Source organism: Myxine glutinosa, chromosome 1 (assembly GCF_964187855.1).
Source record: "Myxine glutinosa chromosome 1, kmMyxGlut1.1, whole genome shotgun sequence".
NCBI classification, from domain to species: domain Eukaryota; kingdom Metazoa; phylum Chordata; class Myxini; order Myxiniformes; family Myxinidae; genus Myxine; species Myxine glutinosa.
Genome location: NC_136261.1, coordinates 68,034,446 through 68,050,635, shown reverse-complemented (window position 1 = coordinate 68,050,635; position 16,190 = coordinate 68,034,446).

The window sequence follows — 16,190 nt, the reverse complement described above, 5'->3', positions numbered from 1 at the left end:
TGGGAGCCAGGTAGAGTTCAGTGTAGTGTTCAGTGGGGCCCGAGGATCCGAGAGAAGGACCCGAGTAGCCCAATGCCAGAGAGAGCATCAGAGGGGTGAGAGAGCCAGGAGGGGCCTTCCCAGAGTTAGGGTAGTTGAAGGAGCATGGAAAGCTCGGGTGGCGACTTCAGTGGCAGAGGTGCGCAGGTAGGTAGACCTGCTGGTAGAGCCACAAGACCCAGCCCAGAAATTGTGCAAAGGCACAGTATTGAAAAAATGGGGGAGTGAGACCCCAAATTTGGGAGGCACCACAGGGTAGGTCAATGGGAATTGGTTTCTAGAACCACATAGTGTAAAGAGGCCAAATGAATTGGCAGGGCAAGACCCCATGTAGTTTAAATGAGTTAATCTCAATTAGAATATCGTTAGGATGAAATCTCTTCGCACCATCCGCATCCACTCACCAAGGTGACAGAACTCCACACCAGGTTTCGCAAATGTTTGGAATGTAAGACGCATCTCGACGTGGATTTGACATTGTGTGTAATTCCATCCCTTCCTCTTTGGAGAGATTGGCTGACGAATTTGGTTTAGGGGGAGATATGGGAGACAAGACGGTAGAGACAAATTTGTAAAGAAAGTGTAAATACGGGGAGGGGCAAGGGTAGTGTAGGCTGACATGGGGGGTGACGAACGGCTAGGGACGAGCTTTCTCCGCTCCCTCTCCCCTGCTCCTCATGTTGCATTGCCTCGTATTGTGTGTACATTTGCGCACTTGCCCCCCCTAAACTCTCTGCTTTGTCTTCCTCCCCACACATGGACCCATATCTTTTGTTGAGGGCAGTGTGCAGGAACCCTGAGCTGTGCGGCTGCACTTTTGCGCTGCATCCTGCTACCTGTTGCCTGCACCAGTACACCTATGGACCACACGTTCTGTGGCCTGGCACCTTTGCTGGAGCAGACAATTGCTGCAAGCGTTATTTTGCTCCTGCGGACCACTGTATTAAGTTGCATCAATGCCATGCAGTCAGACCACCTAAGTTGGCCCTGCTGGCCGAAATGAAAATGGACATGGTTTGTGCCTTTTTATTAATTCCGTTGGTGTATCAGGAAAGAAGACTTTAAGTTTTTATGATGGCACACTGAAGACGAAGCAAGAAGACGCAGCCAAGACACAGCCGCCCAGCAGCCAAGCAGCAAACATTTATTGAAATGTGATGATTGTGCATGATTGTGCATTTTTGTACATTTTTTTGCATTCTTGAAAATGGAGTATTGGTGCAGTGCAGTGCATTCTGTGTTCCTTCTCTCCAAATTTCTCTTCTTTCCCACAAAAGAACAGGTCCTGGGTTGTAGTGTTGTAAATAATTAGGGTTAGTCTTGTAAATAACATGCTCCCCACCGGCTTTATGTATAGTTTGCGAATTCTTTCCGTAATTCGGTTAATTGTGGGCATGAGTCTGATAGTTAGCACACAACGCAGTAGTTGGGACATATCTCGTGTTTAAAACTGTCACACACAGGGTGTTAGGTTAAATGTAGAGGGAAACCACACCTAAGTGTCACACTAAGTTAAAAAGTAGTCCTTATACTTGCATCAGTACCGGTCGTACTCACTTGTGTGGGTTCGGTTCGGGTTCGAGCCTGGCGAAGGAGGGGTGCAGTGTTGCGGTTTTGAGAGTGTAAAAATAACATCATTAAAGCTTAAAGGTTTGCCCCCATAGTTAGTCCACAAGCAACATGTAGGCCCCTTAGAACATTAGTTATGTCATAGTATGTGTGAGGATAAGGCCATTTCCACTAGTGATACCTGCGTTGTGTAAAGAAATAATAAGCTTAGGTCCCGTTCATTTTGCCTCCACCTCCAAATCTACCTCGTTGGGCAGCATCCATCCCGCGCCCATTTTGGCTAATGCACCTCACATTAGGATGCTCACTAGTCAAGGGACACGAGGTAGGCCTGAGAGAGGGTGGGGCCGGTGTTGAGGTCGGGGAGCGGCAGCGGGAGACGGTAAGAGCCAACAGCCAATCAGGGCTCTAAGGGCATGGCATGAGGGGCGTGGTAAGGGCATGGTAAGGGCGTGCCTATAAAAGCCAACGCACAAAGCCCTTGAGAGGACTTCTGCGGGAGAGGTGCGTTGGTATTGAAAGGACTTGCAGAGGATACGCGTGCTGTAAAGGACTCGTTGGGAGAGGGCTTTGTGAAAGGACGGCAAGGAATCGCGCTTTGTGAAAGGACTTGTATTGGGAGCGCATACGAATTTGTATTGGGAGCGCATACGAATTCGTATCGGGAGCACATATAGCGCCGGTCCATCTATTATGTACGCAGCCACGCCAGCGTAATCGCCCAGCCAGCCTTACCTTTCGCCCCGTAATTGTCCGATCCGCGTCAACGACCTGCGAGGAGCTTCTGCCGCCCTGACCATCTTCTTCGCGGTGCGAGTCGGGGACCGGAGTGAACTGCCTGGACGCCATCATCCCTGGACCATCACCCTGACCATCTGCAATCCCCGTGTGAGTGTCTGAGTGTGAAACGGGGCCGTGTCCTGGGGTAAGTTAAGACTGTAATAAGGCTGCACTGTGTATTTTTCTTCTTGATCATTGTACATAGTGAATAAACCAATCTGTTCTTCCTGTCTTTCCTAATTCGACCATATCAGTGTTTTCCTCCATTGGGTAAGCGTGGCACGATTAGAACCACTTGGATCGGGATCTAGTCCTTGATAACGGCTCGGGTCACGGTTCGCTATCGTTCTGCGTTTCCACCTATAACCATGATTCGAGCGGGGCTTATTTCCTTGATTCCTGGGCAGCGTTGGTAATTAGGTATTAGCGATTAGTCCTATGACCCTCCTCAACGCTGTCTGGAAGTGACGTCATAGGCCCGGATCCCGTCGGCTAGTAAAAGACAAGGGGACTAATCCCCCCTTGGTGAGGGGAAAGGCTGACGCTGATATCCGCAACAATATATATATATATATATATATATGCATATATATATATATATATATATATATATATATATATACAGTAATACCCCGGCCTACGTCATTAATTGGTTCCATAAGCTGTGACGTAACTCGGTTTTTGACGTAAATCGGGTGTAATGCTTTTTAGCTCTTTCACAAGCCTCGATCTGGTATACCCAAAGAAAAAAAAAAAAAAAAAAGCCTTAAAATGCCGTAATATGAAGACAAACACCGTAAAACTAGAGTAAATAACTCGCGAAAGCATATAAATATCGCTAAACCTTAAAGAACACTACAAACACATTTTAGTCATTTTTTAATGAGTAATGAACACAATTAATAAATGAATTTGTAAAGAATAATAAATAAAATTAATAAGATTATGTTATTCACCTTAAACATGGCGTCTCTTCTGAAAACAAACACACATTTTAGCAGTCTTAGCCGGCGGCGCTTTTTCAGTGACGTATGCGAGAATACGTTCCTTATCATGAATGATGGTCGATACCGTCGACCGTGGCAGCCCTAAGGCATAGACCTTATCGCGAATCGGTAAATATCAACAGAGGGCGCTCCACCGCAAAGCATGATGGGATAAAAAAGGGGGCAAAGGTAAACACGAACCCAGAAGAGGAAGCGTCTGTCTACGATTGACGCTGTGTTTACGGAAAGGAAGATGGCTAATGTGAAAGAAATTCAGCGTTTTTTTGGCATTAAAATGCAGTGATTTAAATAAATATTTGAGGGAAAGGGGGGTTCCCATTGGGGAAGAGAAACAACCTGCTTATGCAAGAACAGTTACTGAATGTTGAAACCTCGATTGGCCATACAAATATCACTGGGCTGGAACTTGTCTACAATCCTCGTAATTTTTACAATTTTTTTGTCCGACGTGTTTCCTCCTGTAGGTTTGGAAATGTATGAAATTGTTCCGCTAGGTATAATACCAACAAGGCACTTGAGAGTAGGTCAATACTCTCATGTAGTGTGTCAATGTAAACAAGCAGTCTGTCAAAGTGACAGCGACCGCCGGCGGCGCTATTGCCCCTTTCCGATCCCATGACGCATTGCAGTTCCGATTCGCGCTAAGGTCTATGCGCTATCACCGACACTTTTTCACCTTTTTCATACCTTTTAATCAGATTTAACTTATCTTCCATCGTAACCACATTACGCTTGGAAACACTAGCATTATCCTTCTTAGGACCCATGGCTAACACAGACACAGTAAAGGAATACTGTACGTTGCCTCTGTTTTGAATGAGAACCAGCAGCTGTGCGTATGTACAGTATACTGTACGTACATTTATATATTTTTTTAATGTGCTTTTTATTGTATTTTAAATTGTTTTTTTAGCTTCTTTTATTGTTAATTTATGTACTATTTTATTTATTTAAAATATGTTTTTAAGGAAAAAAAATTTTCACGTCCGTAGGAGTGACGTAAAGTCGCACATAATGACGTTCGCTGAACTGAAATTTACTCTAGAAGAGTGGCGTAAAGTCGGATTTGATGTAGGTCGAATATATATATATATATATATATATATATATATATATATATATATATATATATATATATACATATATATATATATATATACATATATATATATATATATATATATATATACATATATATATATATATACATATATATATATATATACATATATATATATATATACATATATATATATATATACATATATATATATATATATATATATATATATATATATATATATATATATATATATAGATGACGGGTTGTCCCCCCCTTTGGAACTCAAGAAGAGGCACCTTCGAAGCAGCAAGTGAGGTTTAATGAAAAATCGAGCAAACACAATATTGTGGAGCACGTCTTGAAATCGCAAGGCCTTGCCACACCAGACCATGCAAGTCCAAGCCGCACTAAAAACTCAGCAAAACACAATTTGTTATATACATGAAATAACAGAAAAAACGCTGCGCTAAAGTATGACCTCAGACAACTGAGGGCCTTTGAAGACACAGAAAGTAAGATATTTCTCAGGCTCTAATTCCAAACGAGTTGGGCTTTCCAAGGCCCAGGGATGCGTTCCCATAATAAAGTTCAATGATGTAAACAGTTGGCAGTGAAACATAAGAAGCCAGGCACACAGAGATCAAGGGATACATATTAACTCATTCTCTGCTCGAGGTTAACTGAAAGCCAAACAAGAATTAAATGACAACTATTCCCATAACTTTTCTCCCTTTGGAAGAGGTTGAAAAACGTCTCCAAGGTTGGATTTGACCGAGCCATGAAACAACATGTTTTGCAGTTCAATCTAGCTTTTTTGAAGCAAGCAAAAGAAAGACAATTATATATATATTTCTCAGGTGCCCTGGGTCACGTGGTGCCCCCCATGGCCCCCCATGCCCTGCCCCCGACATATATATATATATATATATATATATATTACAAAACAATATTAATAGTTTCTCCTCCTTGAACAAATGCTGTGTTGATGTGTATTAATAGCTTATAGTGCCGTTTTTGTGGGAACAATGGCCCCTACCAGAAGTAAAAATATTATAAACCACAAACACGTTGATTGCCTTTTTAAACAGTCACTACTGCTGTTTAACACTAAACTGAAAGAAATTTGGAGCAATCCAGACATCAATCTATGCTTGTCACATCGACAAACACACCTGATCGAAGATCTACTGGAGTCTATATACCCCACAATGGTTAATAGCATGACCCTTAGTAGTGTAATAATGTTGATCCTGGGACACCTCCAAATTCCCATTGACTTACATGTTAATTACGTGTACTCATGTTTCAGTCATAGCACTTTAATCCTGGGACACCTCCAAATTCCCATTGACTTACATGTTAATTTTCCTCTCTCCTCATTAACCCAAAGCACCTCTATTTCTCTCACCCTGTTCTTTACGAACCTTCTCACCTTTTGACATGCTATCCTTATTCATTAGACCACTTAAACACCTGTGATCCTTCTGACCTTATGGACCTTTTAACCTTTTACTCTTAATATCATCTGGTGAATATAACCCACTCAAACATCGACCCGACAAATATTTGTTTATGTGTGGGAAATAATTTAATTCTCCTACAACTCTCTTCACCGTCTAATATATTGACAAAGTATATGTTTGAGTTTGGTTCTTTTGCAAGATATTTTAACTGAGTTAAAATAAAATGATAAACCTCACTCAATGTTCTTGTTTGGGTGCCTCCAGTGCCACATACCATTTTTAAATTAAAGTATATATTTTCCTGACAACCATTAAAGTTTTCCGTCCACTCAAAAATATTTCCATCTTTTTTACCCAACTCACCAGTATTTAAATTAATTCTCTTATTTGTTTTGTGAACTTTTTTACCAGTTGCCTTTTCAATCATACCTATTTGATATTTTTCACATTCATTATGTTTTCCATTTATATACCAAGGTTGATTACACCTCCACTCTTTAGTCTGGTTGATACTTGGTTCTATCATTTATATATTAATAAAAAAGGCGGCGGTAGCCCTTAAAATCCCTAACCCCATTATCTTATCACTTATATATATCTTATCACTTATATATATCTTATCACTAATATATATATATCACTTATATAGATCTTATCACTTATATATATCTTATCACTTATATACTTATATAACCATAAGGGAGACTATCAATCCCATTTTCTAAAATAAACCTCTTATCAACAAAAGCTCCTAATGCTTTCTTATTTATCTCTTCTGTATATAATTGATGTTTATAACTTCTTATTCCATTAATCTTTCTAAACTCTTCTTTCTTTGTTGTTAAACAGTTATAATAATCCTTAAAGTTTATTGTTTCTTTGATAACATTTTTCTTTACACCTTTTAACTTCTTATCAGTCTTTTCAACGTTATTCACAATATATTTATAAGCATAAGCCTTGGACCTCAATCCCACAAATTCACTCATAACATTTCCTCCTAATTCATCCTTGAACTTTCCAATCACCTTTTTATTTTTAGAAGAGAACAACTCACTCTCTGGACTATAATTACTTGTATCATAAATATTAATTTCCTTTTTCATGTCTGAATAAACATCATCAGTATTAATTTTCAAAATAAAACTATCTGTATCCATGTAAAGTAGATTAACATCATTTTGATATTTCTTCCTCAAGTTATTATAAAAGTAATCATACATTAATGACTTTGACAAATCAAGAATTGATGTTCCAATATAAATAGGTTTGTCCATTTCAATACTCTCTTTAATCAAATGGATCGCACAAAAGTTCTCAGTAAAGACCTCAACTCTCGTAAAACTCTGTCTATTAATTAATTTTGATGCTTGTTCCCAAGATGTTGATAGTCTGATATTTTGTCTTTTCCTCACATTTTCCATGGTCTTACCAAAGACCGCATTATTCATCAATTTATAAAAGTCTTTCTCAAAATCTGTTTTTGACTCTGTTCTTCTTTGTGTATTAAAATCAATGTACCCCTTTAACCAATAACTTTGATTGAACTTTAGAATCCTATGTATCTTTTCTACACGGAGACCCTTTGAAAGACATTGTCTCAAATTTCTTTGATGAAGAACATAATTTTTCTTGTTGTATAGTGTTGTTAGAAGCTTCTCTGACGCTTTACCCTTTACATTAAATGATTGTTGATAATCACTTAACCACTCATTCTTTGGAATTTCCTTTTCACAAGCAAATGGGAGATCTTTGTGTAGGTTATGGAGTTCCTCTGGATATTTCAAATCAACTTCAAAATAATAACCAACCTTTGAATCATCCAATTCTTTTTGTGTAGAGATACATACATCTTGTAAAACCTTTTTGTAGTCTTTTTCCTTTACCCATCTAAGTTTTCCATAAGGAAGAGCCTGAGACATTGCCCAACCATACAAGTTATTTGAGTCATAGTACATTAAGTAAGAACTCTCTTTTGTTGAATCATAATTTGGAAGATATTTGTTATTTACTTTTGTATATCTCTTTGAACAGACTTGTGAAATTCCACCTCTTTTTGACTTTTCAATCATCAAGAGCATGTCAACATCTGTTATTAAATCCAAAGCTTGTTTTTGTCATTTTCAACATCGCGCTCCAAGCAAGACCAGGAGCAGTGTAATAGTGAGCAGGATCCAATCCATATCCAGAATGACAGATTGTTCTGAAAGCCTCAAAGACATCAGCTAGAAGAAGAACATCAGTTTGAGATACAAATCATGATACTCACCAAGATTCTTGATGTTATATTTTTTCCAAACATTTTGTGCGTGTACATAATCTTTATCAGGTATATGACTATTATTTAATTTATTATAGAAATTTTCTTTTGAAGGAATTTGTGTTTCATTGAATCTCTCAAATGAGTCCATCTAGTCATAGGGATAAATTCCCTTTTGTGTTAGTAAATCTTTGTCTGAAAAATACTCTGAAAGACATGGAAACTCTTTTAGATTTTGAACCAAGTTAATCAATGGACTTGCCATGAATTTAAATGTATCAAGAAATCTGATATGAGTAATAGGAGATGTGTGAATTGTTTTTGTGAATGAAATGTATTTCTGATCCGTGTTAGGAATTACTGAAATGTGTCCAGATGTCTTTGAAAGTTCATTAATAAATAGATGTGTATCATAATGAGCGTTGTTATGAAGAAAGACAGGAATGAAAGAGGGGAGTTGATAATTAATATTACAACTTTGATGAGCCGGACCTCTATATTTACCAGTGAGAAGACAATGGTCTCTAACCTTTAGACCTTTACCAATTTTCTTCTCACAAATATGACAGGCAGCCTTTGGATGTCTAAATTCTATTTTTTCTTTACTTGTTAAGGACATTGGTTTATTGGTTTCTCTCATTATCTTGGTTAATCGAACACAGTCTTTTTCTAGTCGTTTCACAAACTCCTCTGGGGTATTTGAGCCTCTATACTCCTCTAACTTGTAATATTCACACCAACGGATGATTTGATATAATAACAAAAACCGCAAGGAGTATGTTTTTGATATTTATTTGTGTATGATTGTTTTGGATCTGGAGAAGCAGTATCTATTTTTTCTAGAATACTTTCAAAATCAGCATATATAACAAATGGATGTTTTATTGTTTTCTTTTCATCTTTGAATGAAATCTTTGAGCCTTCTTTCGGCATTTTAATTACCGTTGATTTATGTTCACCACAATAATTTGAGTGTTTATCCAATCTTTCTTGTGTATTGAAGAAGTTAAGACAACGTGTACAAATATATATTTTATTTGTTCTTTCACATACTTGTGTACGAACCAATTTAGAAAGATCTTTGATGTATGTATAATGTGAATTTTCCTCTGAATTAAAATATAGAAGATTAATATGAGTTTGTTTACAATTGTCAGAAAGCTTTAAAACCTGAATGCTGTTTGTTTCTGTTAGACCATAAACATTAACTGATAAATTATTCATCTTTTCAAATTTAGGAATATCATTTAAAGCCATAGGAAACTTTAGATCTTTCGTATTTAATGTATTCTCATATTTTTTATAATGAGATACTCTTTCACCATGAAAATGTGGAGGATGTAAGTGTGCTAGAATAGACCAGAGAAAACATTTATTATCTTTATTTTTGATATTGATAACTGCTTTTCTATTTTTGATAACACTGGGTAAATCAATGTAAGAAGAAGCTTTTAGAGGATCTGATTTAAGAATATGAATGTCTATGTAAATAATCTTTCCTATATTGAATCCACTTCCTACGATTGAATTATCCACATCTTGCTCTTGTTTAATAAGTTCATCATAGACTCCTGATGTTTTAAAATCTTGATATGAAGATATAAAGTGTGGCTCAGTTCTCATGTATGGTGCATCTATAACTCCTTCATCCTTTGTCATTTCTAATTTTACTCCCATATAAAATTTAAGTGGTTTCATTTCCTTTAGTGTTTTTTCAATCAACGTTTGAACAGCAGGTTTAACTATTTCTACAGCATCAACTATAGACTCTGGTTCAGGAGGTTTGAAGTTAAAGACTCTTATTTTAATATGTCCTTTGAAAGCACCATCAGTATTTTTAATAGTAAACAATTTTGACAAGTGTTTGTTAGTTTTAAGATGAGCTTTAAACCCCTTCTTGAGGATGGTTGTTTTACAGACCTTACAATGTTTTGTCTCAGGTGGAAGAGGGGAAAGTTTGTTAAGAATGTTGAATGTATGTTTTGCGGTGAGAATATGTCGTTTATAATATTTTACTTCCTTCTCGCAAGTATCACAATAAACCATATTTTTAGCGTGAGAAAACGTGTTGTTTTATATATATCACTGTACTTAAACTAAAACACTTTTTCACTCAGAATCATCTGTGTCATAACTATCATATGAATACTCAGAATCATACTCAGAGTCATCAATAAAGCTACTCTCATAACTATCATTTGAGTATAAACTATTAGTATCATAACTTTCATATACAGGTTTTAAATTTTCATTATTATTATCATAACAAACCTAAATTTATCTATAATTACCAGAGAGGGCATCTTTTTCAAAAAATAATTTTTCAATTTTAAACTAAGGTGCTGGTTATCTCAAACAATAACACATGGTGGCGGTTGTGGCAGTGGAAAACAAATTAGATTACCATCTTTAAGCTTGAACGTCTCTTTTTCAATTGTTTTAAGAACTTCAGTCTTGACTATGTGATTCAAACTCACTGATGATTCGACATTATTAACAATTTTTTGAAGATACAAAAGCCATACAACACTATGTTCAATTGAACTTGAAAGGCCCTTTTTTATTTCTTTAACCACAGCTTTCTTAACGCTATATGTTGTCGTTGGATTAAACAAAGGAAGAAGGTCTTCATCCGATATATTGTTAATCTGGTTTACAACACTTGTTGTGATCATTTTTTCATTACAAGGAGTACAAACACATTCTGACAATTTATTGACCTTTATCTTTGTCATGATAAAATCTTCCAAGGAAATAGTAAAATCTTCACTGCTGTAATGACTCATATTTAATTATCAGAAAAAAATATTCCCATCAATATCTATATATTTTCTTTCATTAGAACTAATAACCACAATATTTTTTACATTAAATGTTATTTTCAAATAATCTCTAATAATCAGGGTACGGAATGATAGTTCACCACTAATATTTATATTATTAATTTCACCCACATCTTTGGGTTTATTAAAGAATATACAAATGTTTCCTCTAGAATCGTTGATGGTCTTATCATTCATTTTCAAAACTTCTTTATCAATGATCTTTTCAAGCTTTGAGTAAATTGCCAGTAGGAGTGGAGAAACTTTTGTCAAATTTACTTTAATAGAGTTATTAATTAACATAGCTTGTCCCGTAAATTTAATAAAAGGACACATGTTATTCTCCATTACTGGTTTAATCCAAAAATTTCCATATTTATCTTTGTTCAATTTTACATCTTTGACATATTTTTCTATATCTTCCACCGAAGTAGAGATTGATTGAAATTTGTCTTTTGTGTTTTGAAACATTGTATTTATTAGATAATAAACTTGCGTTTAGTTTAAGTAAAAATTTACTATATAAATATGATAGAAGGATATTTAGAATTTCCAGACTCACCATACGATAAATTAGAGAATTGTCCGGCTTGTGATAGAAGAGGGCTTAATAATGAGGGTTCATATAAACAATGTATTTTCTGTGATTTAGTTTTAATTGATGATAAAAAAATATATAGAAAAATATATAACTCTTTTAAATTAGAACCAAAAATGAATTACTTTACAAGATTAATAAGAGAGATGAATGTTAAGTATTGTGATGATAATACACCATTTCTTTCAAGGGAAGAGACTATTTGTATTGAGGAAATGTATAAGGGTTTAATGATATTTATTATTCAAAATAATTTTAATGGAAATGTTAATACAAGATACTATATAAATAAAATAATGGATTATTTTAAAATTAAACCTGAACTCAGGATAAAATATAGAGTTTCTAAAATAGCTCAAAAAAAGTTATATGACTTGTTTTTCAAATATATAAATGAATGATTTTTTACCTGTTTGGGAAAATAAGATAAAATTTAATAATCATAAGAATATTCCAAATTCATTGAGATGTCTAATAGTTGGTTCAAGCGGATGTGGAAAAACCTGTTTACTTTTAAAGATGCTCCTTGGTCCTAATTTTTTAGATTATGATAATTTAATAATTTTTACAAAGTCAAGTTTTCAACCCGAGTATCAACTACTCTCACAGGGTTTTAATGCGGGTCTTAACAAGGAAGACATTATCGGTTTATTTAAACTTCAAAACAAACTAAATGATTATAATATTGAAGATATAATACAATTATTTTGTGATACACAGAAATCAAAATCGAAACCAAAACCCATAACTTGTATTCTCAGTGATAATACGGATGATATACCTTCACCTCAAGATTTAGATAAATCAAAAAAGAACCTCGTTATCTTTGATTATTGTGTTAATGAGAGAAACTAAACAGTAATGGATAGCTACTATACAAGAGGGAGACATTCTTCTTGTAATTGTATTTATCTTAGTCAGTCATATTTTCAACTCCCTCGACACTCAATAAGAAACAATGCTAATACTTTTATTTTATTTGAGTTAAATTCAATAGATGTAAATAATTTTTGAAGAGATAATTGCTCTACGTTATGTAGTAAAAAAGAATTTGAAAATTATATGAAACACACGATTGAAAAATATAAATATATTGTTGTGAAACAAGATGAGATACTAAATGATATTTTTCAATAAATAAATACAGAAAATGAATACCGACGAAAGAGCAAGAAAGTTTAAAGAACATCAAGAGTTGGTTTCAAAAGTTGTTAAACAACAGGAACAGATAAAGAAGAAACGGAGACAGAAACTAACTGGTGAAGAAGCCTTTGAAAGAAAACAAGAGAAATTCTTTAAACCACTTTTGAAAACTCAACACTCACCTGCAGCCCCCACAGTCGAATTTACTCCGAAAAAACTTCAAATGATCAAAGATTTTAGTCAAATGACAGAGCAAGAACTTGGAGAATTAGAATATGATTGTAGTGAAATCGTATCCGTACTGAACCCGGGTGGGGATGCTCGCTGCTCGCTGTCATTGTTGTCACCGCTAGGGGCGTGACTATAAGACCCGTTGCTGTGTCAGTGCTCCGAGACTTCTCCCTTGTGACATGTTACAACTGTAGCCTCGTTTATGGTACGCCTTTATAGAATAACTAGCTTGCTTGCATTGACTGATATGAATGGCTTTATGAGATGTCGCATCGTATGCTTATTGTGTATTTCTACTTACAGGAATGATGTGATGATCTAAATGCAATTAAACCAAACCGTTGGACTAAAGTTGTGTGGACCTGAATGGTTTTCCACAACACTTAATTGCATTTAAGATCTGCTGACATGGCTGGCAACAAGACGTTGACGGTGTCCGTTTTCAGCGCCGACCCACAAGCCACGGACGGAGGCTTGCAACTCAAGCACTGGCTCCGACAACTGGAGCATCTCTTTGACGAGCCTGAGACCGCTCCGACGCCTGCCGCGAAGCTGGCGATATTACACTCAAAAATCGACTACCGGGTCTACCACGCGGTCGCTCAATGCACGACGTATGATCTTACCATCGCGGAGCTCAAGCGGCTTTACATAAAAGAAAAAAGCCCTGTGTATGCGCGTTATTTGCTGCAGACGCGACGGCAGCAGCCCAACGAGCCTATGGATCATTACGCCCAGGAGCTCCGGCAGCTCATGCTGGACAGCGTCAAGGAGCCACGGACTCCCGAGCAAGCTAAAGATGATCGACTTTTAGATGCCTTCATAGCTGGGGTCTCCTCCCAGGAACTACGTCTCAAACTCTTGGAGAAGACCGACCTGACCTTCGCTACGGCGGTTGAGCAAGCGACGGTGTATACCGAAGCGCGGATGCAATCGAACGCCTATGATCGCACGCGCCTTTTGGCGGGCACCTCACTACACGCCCGGCCGGAGAGTACCACTGACGAGGACGTGGATCCGCCTGCTGAACTCCGGGATGCTCCGGAGGATGACCCTACCCTGACAGCTGCCGTTACGACCAGCAGACCCAAGGCCTTGCGCGGGGCCGCATGTTTTTTTTGTGGAGGGCCTCGTCATGCCCGAGTCGTGTGTCCGGCACGTGACGCTATTTGCCATTTGTGCTCGCTAAAGGGACATTACGCGAAAGTGTGCAAGAAATCGGCACGCGGCTCGCGGCCCTTCGACTCGCGCAGCCGCGGCCGCGCGGGCGCAGCAACCTTGAACGGGCTCGTAGCAGAACCCACGAGCCCAGCACCTTACCCGACTTCGAAGGGGAGGGCCGCTCTCTGCGGCCCGCTGGGCGCTCAGACGACCTTGATTGGCGCCACCGGACAGCCACCACCGTCTCATTCTCCATCGGGGACAAAGGCCGCGTCCTTGGCCAAACCACGGGCCACACTTCACCAAGCCCCTCGTACTCCTCGAGTCGCCCACGAGCTAACGGCGGCCCCCGCCCCGTCAAAAGAGTTAAGGCAACTTTCGAATACTACGGAAGCCTTTGTTAAATGTAAAAAGGCAATTTCGAATACTACGGAAGCCTTTGTTAAATGTAAAAAGGCAATTTCGAATACTACGGAAGCCTCTTGTCAAAGCGACCAAAAATGTAAAAAGGCGATTTCGGATACTACGGAAGCCTTTATCTGCCAGGAGTGTCAAAAGGCAATGTCAAATACTACGGAGGCCTTTTCTCGTCGGATTTTGAATCGCGAAACACCGGAATGCTGGGGAAAGCCCTCTGATGACGATAATGGGATCCCCATGGCCAACACAGCCTCCGGCCACGCTCGCAAAACTGCTGCTGGTGTAGGATCCACCCGCGAGGCTGGACCGACCCATTCGGGGGCTCAGTCCCGCTCCCAGCTGCCTCGTCTGGCCTGGCTCAAGCCCTTATTCCCCTTATGGTTGAGGGCCATTGTGTTCAGGCCTTGGTGGATACCGGATCTACGGATAGTTTTATCGACCAACGACTTGTGCTCAGGCATGGATGGCGGATCGGGCGGTCTACGAGACGGATCTTCATGGCTTCCCAGGGACTGCGGCTCAGCACGAAAGGGGAATGCTGATTGAAACTCGTGCTAAAGGGACGGGTTTTCCCTGATGTACACCTTATGGTTTTACCCGCATTATGTGCTGATATTCTGCTAGGACACGATTTTCTTAAGCTGCATGGACGTCTGGTAATGGAGTTCGGTGGGCCTGACACTCTTGTTGTGGGGCCGGACGACGCGCTAACGGTGTGCGCCCTAGCGCAAATGGACGTCCGGCCGCTTTCGCTGTTCCCCAATCTAACCTCCGACTGTACCCCCGTCGCGGTAAAATCGCGACGCTACTCTCGCGCGGACATGCAATTCATTGCGGACGAAACGGCTCAGCTCTTGAAGGACGGCATCATAGAACCTAGCAGGTCGCCGTGGCGCGCTCAGGTCTTAGTGGTGCGCAGCGAGGCCCATCGCAAACGCATGGTAATCGACTATTCCCAAACAATTAACCGCTTTACACAGCTGGATGCCTACCCCCTTCCGGGGATGGACGCGCTAGTGCAACAGGTATCCCAGTATTCGGTCTATAGTACTCTCGATCTCCGTAGTGCGTACCACCAGATCCCTATCTCTAGGGCGGATCGTATCTATACCGCTTTCGAGTCGGGGCAGCGGTTGTACCAATTTACACGATTGCCCTTTGGGGTGACGAACGGGGTCGCTTGTTTCCAGAGGGCCATGGATGACCTCGTTGCGCGGGAGCACTTAACCGATGTTTTCGTCTACCTCGATAACCTTACGGTTTGTGGATATGACCAAGGGCACCATGACGCTAATCTGAAGCGCTTCCTTGAGGTCGCGCAACGGTATCACTTAACTATGAACGAGGATAAGTGCCGATACTCCCTACGCACCATAGATCTTCTGGGGTACACCGTGACCCATGGCTCTGTCTCTCCGGATAAGGAACGTCTGCGACCTTTGCTCGACATGGCCCCTCCCTGCGATCGGGCGTCCCTGAAACGCGCCCTTGGGCTGTTCGCCCATTACTCCAAATGGGTGCAAAATTTCTCCGCGAAACTTCGCCCCCTTGTGGCCTGCGACACCTTTCCCCTGAGTTCGGCCGCATTGACGGCCTTTGAAGGTCTTAAGACCGACATCGCCCGAGCCGCCGTA